At 41.5% G+C, this 14766-nt stretch overlaps 10 non-coding genes across 10 annotated transcripts; all 10 read left to right on the top strand.

The window, feature by feature from the left end:
* The first annotated feature begins 7836 nt into the window (after positions 1–7836).
* trnaq-uug lies at positions 7837–7908 on the top strand. Its single transcript has one exon. It is a non-coding gene; the product is annotated as a tRNA-Gln (tRNA).
* Positions 7909–9866: 1958 nt separating this feature from the next.
* trnaq-cug lies at positions 9867–9938 on the top strand. Its single transcript has one exon. It is a non-coding gene; the product is annotated as a tRNA-Gln (tRNA).
* A 761-nt stretch (positions 9939–10699) lies between these two features.
* On the top strand, positions 10700–10772 carry trnaf-gaa. Its single transcript has one exon. It is a non-coding gene; the product is annotated as a tRNA-Phe (tRNA).
* A 154-nt stretch (positions 10773–10926) lies between these two features.
* trnaq-cug lies at positions 10927–10998 on the top strand. The gene has a single exon. It is a non-coding gene; the product is annotated as a tRNA-Gln (tRNA).
* Positions 10999–11729: 731 nt separating this feature from the next.
* trnaf-gaa lies at positions 11730–11801 on the top strand. The gene has a single exon. It is a non-coding gene; the product is annotated as a tRNA-Phe (tRNA).
* A 155-nt stretch (positions 11802–11956) lies between these two features.
* Positions 11957–12028, top strand: trnaq-cug. Its single transcript has one exon. It is a non-coding gene; the product is annotated as a tRNA-Gln (tRNA).
* Positions 12029–12762: 734 nt separating this feature from the next.
* On the top strand, positions 12763–12835 carry trnaf-gaa. Its single transcript has one exon. It is a non-coding gene; the product is annotated as a tRNA-Phe (tRNA).
* A 155-nt stretch (positions 12836–12990) lies between these two features.
* trnaq-cug lies at positions 12991–13062 on the top strand. The gene has a single exon. It is a non-coding gene; the product is annotated as a tRNA-Gln (tRNA).
* Positions 13063–13822: 760 nt separating this feature from the next.
* trnaf-gaa lies at positions 13823–13895 on the top strand. Its single transcript has one exon. It is a non-coding gene; the product is annotated as a tRNA-Phe (tRNA).
* Positions 13896–14049: 154 nt separating this feature from the next.
* On the top strand, positions 14050–14121 carry trnaq-cug. The gene has a single exon. It is a non-coding gene; the product is annotated as a tRNA-Gln (tRNA).
* The last annotated feature ends 645 nt before the right edge of the window (positions 14122–14766 follow it).

Here is a 14766-nt window from a genome sequence, read left to right as displayed (position 1 = left end):
CACGAGCCCACTCCAAAATCTAGTACATCATCATCTCAGAAGAGTGGAGGTTATCATAACAGCAAATGGGGAATAAATGTGGAATGGGATGTTTAAAAAAAGCATATACCATTCCTATGGTCAGGTGCCCACCATGATTGTCCACTCCAGTATCCATTTAGCCTAATTACATTGCAAAAACGAAGCTACGAAACATTTTCCATGTTCAGGATTCCTCTTTAGGATGCAGGGCTTGGAAGAGCCAATCATACATTTTTCATTTAAACTTCAACCTACAGTGCATCCGGAAAGTATTCGCAGCGCTTCACACATTTTGTGTTACTATCAATAATCAATAATAAGATCAATAATTTTCCTTAGAACTATACAAACAATACCACATAATGACAACATGAAAGAATTTTGGTTAAATTCTTTGCAAATTTATAAAAAAAGAAACCCAACAGTACAACGTCCCTAAGTACACAGCCAGGATAATAAAGGAGTGGCTACAGGACAACTTTGTCAATGTCTTTGAGTGGCCCAGCCAGAGCCCAGACTTAAACCCTCTCTAAAGAGATCTAAAAATGGCTGTGCACAGGCACCCCACTCCCAACCTGATGGAGCTTTAGAGGTTGTGCAAAGAAGAATGATAGAACCAAAAATGTATTTGGCACATACATTTTTGGTTCTATCATTCTTTGCACAACAAAGCATGTAGCATCAAAATCAAGTGGTAGCTCATTGGTTAAGGTGCTGGGTTACTGAGCAAACTTCACTGTGCTCTAATGTATATGTGACAAATAAAGGCTATTCTATTCAATTATTCTATTAAAAAAAGTAATTGGTAAAAACGTGCTTCAACAAAGTATTGAGCAAATGATGTAAATACTTGTGTACATGATGATTTAAAACATACTTCCATGTTGTCATTGTAGGATATTGTTCATTATATAAACAAAGTTCTTGAGTTGCTCAGTAACTTCGTGGATCTTTAGGCTATTGATGTGTAATCATCCCCAGCTGCAGAGCGTAGTCCCCAACTCCGACTCGCCAATTATCTATAGGGACGATGACGACGACTTTCGGCTGCTCCCAATGGGGGTCGCCACATCTGTCCTCATACACATGTACTCTGTCTTACTCCCACTGACTTTCATTCCCCTTCTTTCCAGTGTGGAACTCCAACTCTCCAGGCTCTTCTCAACCTGCTCCCTACTCTTAAATCACTATCATCCACGAACATCATAGTCCAAACAAATATCTATATGCACAAAATGTGATTGCTCAGCCACAAGGGTGTTAGTAAACTGATGTTGGTGAGGTGAGGGGCACTGGGGTGCAGTCAGCATTCCAATTCGTCCCAAAGGTGTTCAATAGGGTTGAGGTCAGAACTCTATAGCAACCCACACTTTCACATCTATCAACCCATGTAAACCATATGTTCATGGAGCTGGCTTTGTGCCTGTGGAACAGGTTTGAGTCTCCCTCCAAGTTTAAGTTTACAAGGGAAGATATTATGCTCCAGCAGCCAAAGACTTCCTATATAATTGTGTGCCTCCAAATCTGTGGTAACAGTTTTGGAACTGTAGCATATGACTGGAAGTGTCATGTGTCCCAGTACTTTTCTTTCTTTCTTGTTTATATAGTGTATAACTTTCTTTTGGCTTCTCCCATTAGCGGTCGCCACAGCGGACCATCCGCATGTTTGATTTGGCACGTTTATACGCTGGATGCCCTTCCTAATGCAACCCTCCCCATTTATCCGGGCTTGGGACCGGCACTAAGGCTTGTGCAACCCTAATGGCTGGGGTTGGTTTCCTGACCGGGATCGAACCCGGGCCACAGCGATGAGAGCGCCGCATCCTAAACACTAGACCAACAGGGAACTTTTTGTTTATATAGTGTATATTTAGCCAATTTTTTCTTCCCCCCTAAACTGGCCTTACAATACAAATTAGCATTTTTTAACACCAAGTAAACAAATCATTTTTGTTGACTTGCATGTACTGAATTTTGTTTACATCTACATTTTTCCAGCACCACCAAAGTAAATCAGGTGTTTTGGGCTTAACGTTTGAAACTCATTGAAGAAACATGAGCTTTAGCTCGAGTCTAAACAACCTGGTTCTATGAAAGAAGAAGGCAGAGCCAAACTATTTAGAAAGTACTTGGTATACCTGTGCATGGAGAGTAATCCCAATTGGTAAACATTTAATGATTGATGACCTACAATAAAAATGATGTTGACTGAAATTTGATGACTGATAATAAGGTGCATTTTCTTTTCAAACCCATTATTTCAAGGTTTGGTACATTCGTAGAAATATACATTTTATAGCAGCAGAAAGAGCAGTAATGAAAATGCTGGAGTGGGTGGGTTTTTGGGTGGGGACCCTTCTGTGGCACACCCTAGGGGTCAGTAGTTTAGTATACTAGTTCAAAAGAAACTCGGCCTAATGATTCAATTCAATTCATTTTTATTTGTATGGCACTTTTAACAATGAACATTGTCTCAAAGCAGCTTTAAACAGAAAATGTGGTGATAAAAAATGAATATGTTTTTTATATGTGTAAGTTTGTCCCTGATGAGCGAGCCGATGGTGACTGTGGCAAGGAAAAACTCCCAGAGATGGCGTAAGAAAGAAACCTTGAGAGGAACCAGACTCAAGAGGGAACCCATCCTCATCTGGGTTGCACCGAATGTCTATTTACACCTTGTCAAGAACTACACAGTTGGAGGCGTTAGACTAGACTGGTAAAGGTGGTAGCTTCTTGCTTGACGTAAGCTGTTGTAGCCCAAAACTGATGTCAATATGTACACAGCAAGAGTTTCTGCCTTTTGCTTCCTGAATAATGATGTTGTGTTGATTGGCCCAAATTGGGTCAAATTCTAAGTGCATTACCCTTTGAATGGATTGAATTTCATTGAAAACTGCTAAGTATCAATCCAAGCTTCTGTGTTATTAGCGGATAAAAACAGAACAGTGTTTACTGCAAACAATTCAGATTGGCCGATCTTTTGGCTCGAATGGTATGTGCGAAGAGGAGCATGTGCCGAAATAGCTCAGTTGGGAGAGCGTTAGACTAGACTGGTAAAGGTGGTAGCTTCTTGACGTAAGCTGTTGTAGCCCAAAACTGATGTCAATATGTACACAGCAAGAGTTTCTGCCTTTTGCTTCCTGAATAATGATGTTGTGTTGATTGGCCCAAATTGGGTCAAATTCTAAGTGCATTACCCTTTGAATGGATTGAATTTCATTGAAAACTGCTAAGTATCAATCCAAGCTTCTGTGTTATTAGCGGATAAAAACAGAACAGTGTTTACTGCAAACAATTCAGATTGGCGATCTTTTGGCTCGAATGGTATGTGCGAGGAGCATGTGCGAAATAGCTCAGTTGGGAGGCGTTAGACTGAAGATCTAAAGGTCCCTGGTTCGATCCGGGTTTCGCAGCGGATCCCCGTTTTTGTTACGGCATCTTAGTCTGTGATCCTGGGAAACTTGCTGCTCGCCAGACGACCCTTTTGGAATTTGCTTAAAGGAGGCACATATAGCTGAAAATGGTAGTTATCAGCAGATTAAAAGAAGTGACTGTTGGTGTTGGTTCCATGGTGTAATGGAACCTACTCAACCTTCGCTGGCCTTTTATTGTAAGCTTAGATAATTGCTTTTGAAGATGAATACAAATCTCTTCTGATACTTTAAGTCTGTACATTAAAGTCACTCTACTTAAAGTGTTGTAGGCAAAACTTTTTTGTGAAAGCTGTAAAGTTGTTTCTCAAGCTATTGTAGGAAGATACTGGTTTTAAAATCTGGTTTGTATCCGTTTTTCTAAGTAAGTTTTTAAATTGCTCAGTAGGGTAGCAACTGCAGATCTAAAGGTCACTGTTCCACACAATTAAAACTATTTACACCTTGTCAAGAACTACACAGTTGGAGGCGTTAGACTGAAGATCTAAAGGTCACTGTTCCACACAATTAAAACTATTTACACCTTGTCAAGAACTACACAGTTGGAGAGCGTTAGACTGAAGATCTAAAGGTCACTGTTCCACACAATTAAAACTATTTACACCTTGTCAAGAACTACACAGTTGGAGGCGTTAGACTGAAGATCTAAAGGTCACTGTTCCACACAATTAAAACTATTTACACCTTGTCAAGAACTACACAGTTGGAGAGCGTTAGACTGAAGATCTAAAGGTCACTGTTCCACACAATTAAAACTATTTACACCTTGTCAAGAACTACACAGTTGGAGGCGTTAGACTGAAGATCTAAAGGTCACTGTTCCACACAATTAAAACTATTTACACCTTGTCAAGAACTACACAGTTGGAGGCGTTAGACTGAAGATCTAAAGGTCACTGTTCCACACAATTAAAACTATTTACACCTTGTCAAGAACTACACAGTTGGAGGCGTTAGACTGAAGATCTAAAGGTCACTGTTCCACACAATTAAAACTATTTACACCTTGTCAAGAACTACACAGTTGGAGGCGTTAGACTGAAGATCTAAAGGTCACTGTTCCACACAATTAAAACTATTTACACCTTGTCAAGAACTACACAGTTGGAGGCGTTAGACTGAAGATCTAAAGGTCACTGTTCCACACAATTAAAACTATTTACACCTTGTCAAGAACTACACAGTTGGAGGCGTTAGACTGAAGATCTAAAGGTCACTGTTCCACACAATTAAAACTATTTACACCTTGTCAAGAACTACACAGTTGGAGGCGTTAGACTGAAGATCTAAAGGTCACTGTTCCACACAATTAAAACTATTTACACCTTGTCAAGAACTACACAGTTGGAGAGCGTTAGACTGAAGATCTAAAGGTCACTGTTCCACACAATTAAAACTATTTACACCTTGTCAAGAACTACACAGTTGGAGGCGTTAGACTGAAGATCTAAAGGTCACTGTTCCACACAATTAAAACTATTTACACCTTGTCAAGAACTACACAGTTGGAGAGCGTTAGACTGAAGATCTAAAGGTCACTGTTCCACACAATTAAAACTATTTACACCTTGTCAAGAACTACACAGTTGGAGGCGTTAGACTGAAGATCTAAAGGTCACTGTTCCACACAATTAAAACTATTTACACCTTGTCAAGAACTACACAGTTGGAGGCGTTAGACTGAAGATCTAAAGGTCACTGTTCCACACAATTAAAACTATTTACACCTTGTCAAGAACTACACAGTTGGAGAGCGTTAGACTGAAGATCTAAAGGTCCCTGGTTCGATCCCGGTTTCGCAGCGGATCCCCGATTTTGTTACGGCATCTTAGTCTGTGATCCTGGGAAACTTGCTGCTCGCCAGACGACCCTTTTGGAATTTGCTTAAAGGAGGCACATATGGCTGAAAATGGTAGTTATCAGCTGATTAAGAATGAACAGAAACAATAATCCGGCCTAAACCCAAATCATCCTTTGTTTGGTTTTGTGTAGTTTAACTAAACCAGGGCTTTAGTTTTAACACACCAGCACTTTTCTCCAAATGCTTTTCCTCATTTTTATAGCTCTCATCTTTTACTTAGTTTTTCTTAAAATATATTTCTTATGCCATAATACTTCTTTATATAACATTTCCTGTCTTACTCTCATCCTGCCTGCATCTTAAGCTCATGCTCTTATAGAAACATTTTACTTCCTGTGTGTTTTGGACATTGTACCTCTTATACAATTTCTTGCAACTATTTGCCTACGTTCTTTATTATCTGATGATGTGTTGTGCCTATTAACCTATTACTATTCTCATTTTTCATATTTTTATATTTTTTATATGATTTTCTCTCTCTCTCTCTCTCTCTCTCTCTCTCTCTCTCTCTCTCTCTCTCTCTCTCTCTCTCTCTCTCTCTCTCTCTCTCTCTCTCTCTCTCTCTCTCTCTCTCTCTCTCTCTCTCTCTCTCTCTCTCTCTCTCTCTCTCTCTCTCTCTCTCTCTCTCTCTCTCTCTCTCTCTCTCTCTCTCTCTCTCTCTCTCTCTCTCTCTCTCTCTCTCTCTCTCTCTCTCTCTCTCTCTCTCTCTCTCTCTCTCTCTCTCTCTCTCTCTCTCTCTCTCTCTCTCTCTCTCTCTCTCTCTCTCTCTCTCTCTCTCTCTCTCTCTCTCTCTCTCTCTCTCTCTCTCTCTCTCTCTCTCTCTCTCTCTCTCTCTCTCTCTCTCTCTCTCTCTCTCTCTCTCTCTCTCTCTCTCTCTCTCTCTCTCTCTCTCTCTCTCTCTCTCTCTCTCTCTCTCTCTCTCTCTCTCTCTCTCTCTCTCTCTCTCTCTCTCTCTCTCTCTCTCTCTCTCTCTCTCTCTCTCTCTCTCTCTCTCTCTCTCTCTCTCTCTCTCTCTCTCTCTCTCTCTCTCTCTCTCTCTCTCTCTCTCTCTCTCTCTCTCTCTCTCTCTCTCTCTCTCTCTCTCTCTCTCTCTCTCTCTCTCTCTCTCTCTCTCTCTCTCTCTCTCTCTCTCTCTCTCTCTCTCTCTCTCTCTCTCTCTCTCTCTCTCTCTCTCTCTCTCTCTCTCTCTCTCTCTCTCTCTCTCTCTCTCTCTCTCTCTCTCTCTCTCTCTCTCTCTCTCTCTCTCTCTCTCTCTCTCTCTCTCTCTCTCTCTCTCTCTCTCTCTCTCTCTCTCTCTCTCTCTCTCTCTCTCTCTCTCTCTCTCTCTCTCTCTCTCTCTCTCTCTCTCTCTCTCTCTCTCTCTCTCTCTCTCTCTCTCTCTCTCTCTCTCTCTCTCTCTCTCTCTCTCTCTCTCTCTCTCTCTCTCTCTCTCTCTCTCTCTCTCTCTCTCTCTCTCTCTCTCTCTCTCTCTCTCTCTCTCTCTCTCTCTCTCTCTCTCTCTCTCTCTCTCTCTCTCTCTCTCTCTCTCTCTCTCTCTCTCTCTCTCTCTCTCTCTCTCTCTCTCTCTCTCTCTCTCTCTCTCTCTCTCTCTCTCTCTCTCTCTCTCTCTCTCTCTCTCTCTCTCTCTCTCTCTCTCTCTCTCTCTCTCTCTCTCTCTCTCTCTCTCTCTCTCTCTCTCTCTCTCTCTCTCTCTCTCTCTCTCTCTCTCTCTCTCTCTCTCTCTCTCTCTCTCTCTCTCTCTCTCTCTCTCTCTCTCTCTCTCTCTCTCTCTCTCTCTCTCTCTCTCTCTCTCTCTCTCTCTCTCTCTCTCTCTCTCTCTCTCTCTCTCTCTCTCTCTCTCTCTCTCTCTCTCTCTCTCTCTCTCTCTCTCTCTCTCTCTCTCTCTCTCTCTCTCTCTCTCTCTCTCTCTCTCTCTCTCTCTCTCTCTCTCTCTCTCTCTCTCTCTCTCTCTCTCTCTCTCTCTCTCTCTCTCTCTCTCTCTCTCTCTCTCTCTCTCTCTCTCTCTCTCTCTCTCTCTCTCTCTCTCTCTCTCTCTCTCTCTCTCTCTCTCTCTCTCTCTCTCTCTCTCTCTCTCTCTCTCTCTCTCTCTCTCTCTCTCTCTCTCTCTCTCTCTCTCTCTCTCTCTCTCTCTCTCTCTCTCTCTCTCTCTCTCTCTCTCTCTCTCTCTCTCTCTCTCTCTCTCTCTCTCTCTCTCTCTCTCTCTCTCTCTCTCTCTCTCTCTCTCTCTCTCTCTCTCTCTCTCTCTCTCTCTCTCTCTCTCTCTCTTCGGTCGAGTTAAACATGCTCCTGAGGCTCCAGTGACCAGTGTTCCTGCCCTCTCCCCTCCTTGGATCTTCACACTTCTGTGCAGCTCGGGACGGTCTCTTAATTCGGAGTAGAACGGGTGCTTTGAGGACGGATTGGACTGTAGTTGGTGTCGGCGGTCTGCTGCACTGACTCGGGAGTGCAGTTTGCTTAAAGGAGGCACATATAGCTGAAAATGGTAGTTATCAGCAGATTAAAAGAAGTGTAACTGTTGGTGTTGGTTTCATGGTGTAATGGTTAGCACTCTGGACTTTGAATCCAGTGATCCGAGTTCAAATCTCGGTGGAACCTACTCAACCTTCGCTGGCCTTTTATTGTAAGCTTAGATAATTGCTTTTGAAGATGAATACAAATCTCTTCTGATACTTTAAGTCTGTACATTAAAGTCACTCTACTTAAAGTGTTGTAGGCAAAACTTTTTTGTGAAAGCTGTAAAGTTGTTTCTCAAGCTATTGTAGGAAGATACTGGTTTTAAAATCTGGTTTGTATCCGTTTTTCTAAGTAAGTTTTTAAATTGCTCAGTAGGGTAGCAACTGCAGATCTAAAGGTCACTGTTCCACACAATTAAAACTATTTACACCTTGTCAAGAACTACACAGTTGGAGGCGTTAGACTGAAGATCTAAAGGTCCCTGGTTCGATCCCGGGTTTCGGCAGCGGATCCCCGTTTTTGTTACGGCATCTTAGTCTGTGATCCCTGGGAAACTTGCTGCTCGCCAGACGACCCTTTTGGAATTTGCTTAAAGGAGGCACATATAGCTGAAAATGGTAGTTATCAGCTGATTAAAAGAAGTGTAACTGTTGGTGTTGGTTTCATGGTGTAATGGAACCTACTCAACCTTCGCTGGCCTTTTATTGTAAGCTTAGATAATTGCTTTTGAAGATGAATACAAATCTCTTCTGATACTTTAAGTCTGTACATTAAAGTCACTCTACTTAAAGTGTTGTAGGCAAAACTTTTTTGTGAAAGCTGTAAAGTTGTTTCTCAAGCTATTGTAGGAAGATACTGGTTTTAAAATCTGGTTTGTATCCGTTTTTCTAAGTAAGTTTTTAAATTGCTCAGTAGGGTAGCAACTGCAGATCTAAAGGTCACTGTTCCACACAATTAAAACTATTTACACCTTGTCAAGAACTACACAGTTGGAGGCGTTAGACTGAAGATCTAAAGGTCACTGTTCCACACAATTAAAACTATTTACACCTTGTCAAGAACTACACAGTTGGAGGCGTTAGACTAGACTGGTAAAGGTGGTAGCTTCTTGACGTAAGCTGTTGTAGCCCAAAACTGATGTCAATATGTACACAGCAAGAGTTTCTGCCTTTTGCTTCCTGAATAATGATGTTGTGTTGATTGGCCCAAATTGGGTCAAATTCTAAGTGCATTACCCTTTGAATGGATTGAATTTCATTGAAAACTGCTAAGTATCAATCCAAGCTTCTGTGTTATTAGCGGATAAAAACAGAACAGTGTTTACTGCAAACAATTCAGATTGGCGATCTTTTGGCTCGAATGGTATGTGCGTGAGGAGCATGTGCCGAAATAGCTCAGTTGGGAGAGCGTTAGACTGAAGATCTAAAGGTCACTGTTCCACACAATTAAAACTATTTACACCTTGTCAAGAACTACACAGTTGGAGAGCGTTAGACTGAAGATCTAAAGGTCACTGTTCCACACAATTAAAACTATTTACACCTTGTCAAGAACTACACAGTTGGAGGCGTTAGACTAGACTGGTAAAGGTGGTAGCTTCTTGCTTGGCGTAAGCTGTTGTAGCCCAAAACTGATGTCAATATGTACACAGCAAGAGTTTCTGCCTTTTGCTTCCTGAATAATGATGTTGTGTTGATTGGCCCAAATTGGGTCAAATTCTAAGTGCATTACCCTTTGAATGGATTGAATTTCATTGAAAACTGCTAAGTATCAATCCAAGCTTCTGTGTTATTAGCGGATAAAAACAGAACAGTGTTTACTGCAAACAATTCAGATTGGCGATCTTTTGGCTCGAATGGTATGTGCGAGGAGCATGTGCGAAATAGCTCAGTTGGGAGGCGTTAGACTGAAGATCTAAAGGTCCCTGGTTCGATCCGGGTTTGACAGCGGATCCCCGATTTTGTTACGGCATCTTAGTCTGTGATCCCTGGGAAACTTGCTGCTCGCCAGGCGACCCTTTTGGAATTTGCTTAAAGGAGGCACATATGGCTGAAAAAGGTAGTTATCAGCTGATTAAAAGAAGTGTAACTGTTGGTGTTGGTTCCATGGTGTAATGGTTAGCACTCTGGACTCTGAATCCAGCGATCCGAGTTCAAATCTCGGTGGAACCTGGTACAATTTTGATCCCGGGAGCGTCGGCCTTGTCGTTCACTGCAATTGCTTGGCAGCTGACCCATGTAACTGTGCAGTTGCTAACTAGAAAAGCTTTCTTAGCATTGGTTCCATGGTGTAATGGAACCTACTCAACCTTCGCTGGCCTTTTATTGTAAGCTTAGATAATTGCTTTTGAAGATGAATACAAATCTCTTCTGATACTTTAAGTCTGTACATTAAAGTCACTCTACTTAAAGTGTTGTAGGCAAAACTTTTTTGTGAAAGCTGTAAAGTTGTTTCTCAAGCTATTGTAGGAAGATACTGGTTTTAAAATCTGGTTTGTATCCGTTTTTCTAAGTAAGTTTTTAAAATTGCTCAGTAGGGTAGCAACTGCAGATCTAAAGGTCACTGTTCCACACAATTAAAACTATTTACACCTTGTCAAGAACTACACAGTTGGAGAGCGTTAGACTAGACTGGTAAAGGTGGTAGCTTCTTGCTTGACGTAAGCTGTTGTAGCCCAAAACTGATGTCAATATGTACACAGCAAGAGTTTCTGCCTTTTGCTTCCTGAATAATGATGTTGTGTTGATTGGCCCAAATTGGGTCAAATTCTAAGTGCATTACCCTTTGAATGGATTGAATTTCATTGAAAACTGCTAAGTATCAATCCAAGCTTCTGTGTTATTAGCGGATAAAAAACAGAACATAGTTTACTGCAAACAATTCAGATTGGCCGATCTTTTGGCTCGAATGGTATGTGAGTCGAGGAGCATGTGCCGAAATAGCTCAGTTGGGAGAGCGTTAGACTGAAGATCTAAAGGTCCCTGGTTCGATCCCGGGTTTCGGCAGCGGATTCCCGGTTTTTGTTACGGCATCTTAGTCTGTGATCCCTGGGAAACTTGCTGCTCGCCAGACGACCCTTTTGGAATTTGCTTAAACGAGGCACATATAGCTGAAAATGGTAGTTATCAGCTGATTAAAAGAAGTGTGACTGTTGGTGTTGGTTTCATGGTGTAATGGTTAGCACTCTGGACTCTGAATCCAGCGATCCGAGTTCAAATCTCGGTGGAACCTGGTACAATTTTGATCCCGGGAACGTCGGCCTTGTCGTTCACTGCAATTGCTTGGCAGCTGACCCATGTAACTGTGCAGTTGCTAACTAGAAAAGCTTTCTTACGCATTGGTTCCATGGTGTAATGGAACCTACTCAACCTTCGCTGGCCTTTTATTGTAAGCTTAGATAATTGCTTTTGAAGATGAATACAAATCTCTTCTGATACTTTAAGTCTGTACATTAAAGTCACTCTACTTAAAGTGTTGTAGGCAAAACTTTTTTGTGAAAGCTGTAAAGTTGTTTCTCAAGCTATTGTAGGAAGATACTGGTTTTAAAATCTGGTTTGTATCCGTTTTTCTAAGTAAGTTTTTAAAATTGCTCAGTAGGGTAGCAACTGCAGATCTAAAGGTCACTGTTCCACACAATTAAAACTATTTACACCTTGTCAAGAACTACACAGTTGGAGAGCGTTAGACTAGACTGGTAAAGGTGGTAGCTTCTTGCTTGACGTAAGCTGTTGTAGCCCAAAACTGATGTCAATATGTACACAGCAAGAGTTTCTGCCTTTTGCTTCCTGAATAATGATGTTGTGTTGATTGGCCCAAATTGGGTCAAATTCTAAGTGCATTACCCTTTGAATGGATTGAATTTCATTGAAAACTGCTAAGTATCAATCCAAGCTTCTGAGTTATTAGCAAACAATTCAGATTGGCCGATCTTTTGGCTCGAATGGTATGTGCGAGAAGCATGTGCCGAAATAGCTCAGTTGGGAGGCGTTAGACTGAAGATCTAAAGGTCCCTGGTTCGATCCCGGGTTTCGGCAGCGGATCCCCCGTTTTTTGTTACGGCATCTTAGTCTGTGATCCCTGGGAAACTTGCTGCTCGCCAGACGACCCTTTTGGAATTTGCTTAAAGGAGGCACATATGGCTGAAAAAGGTAGTTATCAGCTGATTAAAAGAAGTGTAACTGTTGGTGTTGGTTCCATGGTGTAATGGTTAGCACTCTGGACTCTGAATCCAGCGATCCGAGTTCAAATCTCGGTGGAACCTGGTACAATTTTGATCCCGGGAACGTCGGCCTTGTCGTTCACTGCAATTGCTTGGCAGCTGACCCATGTAACTGTGCAGTTGCTAACTAGAAAAGCTTTCCTTAGCATTGGTTCCATGGTGTAATGGAACCTACTCAACCTTCGGCTGGCCTTTTATTGTAAGCTTAGATAATTGCTTTTGAAGATGAATACAAATCTCTTCTGATACTTTAAGTCTGTACATTAAAGTCACTCTACTTAAAGTGTTGTAGGCAAAACTTTTTTGTGAAAGCTGTAAAGTTGTTTCTCAAGCTATTGTAGGAAGATACTGGTTTTAAAATCTGGTTTGTATCCGTTTTTCTAAGTAAGTTTTTAAAATTGCTCAGTAGGGTAGCAACTGCAGATCTAAAGGTCACTGTTCCACACAATTAAAACTATTTACACCTTGTCAAGAACTACACAGTTGGAGAGCGTTAGACTAGACTGGTAAAGGTGGTAGCTTCTTGCTTGACGTAAGCTGTTGTAGCCCAAAACTGATGTCAATATGTACACAGCAAGAGTTTCTGCCTTTTGCTTCCTGAATAATGATGTTGTGTTGATTGGCCCAAATTGGGTCAAATTCTAAGTGCATTACCCTTTGAATGGATTGAATTTCATTGAAAACTGCTAAGTATCAATCCAAGCTTCTGAGTTATTAGCAAACAATTCAGATTGGCCGATCTTTTGGCTCGAATGGTATGTGCGCGAGAAGCATGTGCCGAAATAGCTCAGTTGGGAGAGCGTTAGACTGAAGATCTAAAGGTCCCTGGTTCGATCCCGGGTTTCGGCAGCGGATCCCCGGTTTTTTGTTACGGCATCTTAGTCTGTGATCCCTGGGAAACTTGCTGCTCGCCAGACGACCCTTTTGGAATTTGCTTAAATGAGGCACATATGGTTGAAAATGGTAGTTATCAGCTGATTAAAAGAAGTGTAACTGTTGGTGTTGGTTCCATGGTGTAATGGTTAGCACTCTGGACTCTGAATCCAGCGATCCGAGTTCAAATCTCGGTGGAACCTGGTACAATTTTGATCCGGGAACGTCGGCCTTGTCGTTCACTGCAATTGCTTGGCAGCTGACCCATGTAACTGTGCAGTTGCTAACTAGAAAAGCTTTCCTTAGCATTGGTTCCATGGTGTAATGGAACCTACTCAACCTTCGGCTGGCCTTTTATTGTAAGCTTAGATAATTGCTTTTGAAGATGAATACAAATCTCTTCTGATACTTTAAGTCTGTACATTAAAGTCACTCTACTTAAAGTGTTGTAGGCAAAACTTTTTTGTGAAAGCTGTAAAGTTGTTTCTCAAGCTATTGTAGGAAGATACTGGTTTTAAAATCTGGTTTGTATCCGTTTTTCTAAGTAAGTTTTTAAATTGCTCAGTAGGGTAGCAACTGCAGATCTAAAGGTCACTGTTCCACACAATTAAAACTATTTACACCTTGTCAAGAACTACACAGTTGGAGAGCGTTAGACTAGACTGGTAAAGGTGGTAGCTTCTTGCTTGACGTAAGCTGTTGTAGCCCAAAACTGATGTCAATATGTACACAGCAAGAGTTTCTGCCTTTTGCTTCCTGAATAATGATGTTGTGTTGATTGGCCCAAATTGGGTCAAATTCTAAGTGCATTACCCTTTGAATGGATTGAATTTCATTGAAAACTGCTAAGTATCAATCCAAGCTTCTGTGTTATTAGCGGATAAAAACAGAACAGTGTTTACTGCAAACAATTCAGATTGGCCGATCTTTTGGCTCGAATGGTATGTGCGAAGAGGAGCATGTGCCGAAATAGCTCAGTTGGGAGAGCGTTAGACTGAAGATCTAAAGGTCCCTGGTTCGATCCCCGTTTTCCGCAGCGGAGCCCCAGTTTTTGTTACGGCATCTTAGTCTGTGATCCCTGGGAAACTTGCTGCTCGCCAGACGACCCTTTTGGAATTTGCTTAAATGAGGCACATATGGTTGAAAATGGTAGTTATCAGCTGATTAAAAGAAGTGTAACTGTTGGTGTTGGTTCCATGGTGTAATGGTTAGCACTCTGGACTCTGAATCCAGCGATCCGAGTTCAAATCTCGGTGGAACCTGGTACAATTTTGATCCCGGGAACGTCGGCCTTGTCGTTCACTGCAATTGCTTGGCAGCTGACCCATGTAACTGTGCAGTTGCTAACTAGAAAAGCTTTCCTTAGCATTGGTTCCATGGTGTAATGGAACCTACTCAACCTTCGGCTGGCCTTTTATTGTAAGCTTAGATAATTGCTTTTGAAGATGAATACAAATCTCTTCTGATACTTTAAGTCTGTACATTAAAGTCACTCTACTTAAAGTGTTGTAGGCAAAACTTTTTTGTGAAAGCTGTAAAGTTGTTTCTCAAGCTATTGTAGGAAGATACTGGTTTTAAAATCTGGTTTGTATCCGTTTTTCTAAGTAAGTTTTTAAAATTGCTCAGTAGGGTAGCAACTGCAGATCTAAAGGTCACTGTTCCACACAATTAAAACTATTTACACCTTGTCAAGAACTACACAGTTGGAGAGCGTTAGACTAGACTGGTAAAGGTGGTAGCTTCTTGACGTAAGCTGTTGTAGCCCAAAACTGATGTCAATATGTACACAGCAAGAGTTTCTGCCTTTTGCTTCCTGAATAATGATGTTGTGTTGATTGGCCCAAATTGGGTCAAATTCTAAGTGCATTACCCTTTGAATGGATTGAATTTCATTGAAAACTGCTAAG

Source organism: Silurus meridionalis, chromosome 3 (assembly GCF_014805685.1).
Source record: "Silurus meridionalis isolate SWU-2019-XX chromosome 3, ASM1480568v1, whole genome shotgun sequence".
In the NCBI taxonomy this organism is placed as follows: Eukaryota; Metazoa; Chordata; class Actinopteri; order Siluriformes; family Siluridae; genus Silurus; species Silurus meridionalis.
The sequence above is the reverse complement of the archived record's forward strand: the minus strand, read 5'-3'. Positions and strand labels throughout refer to the sequence as shown.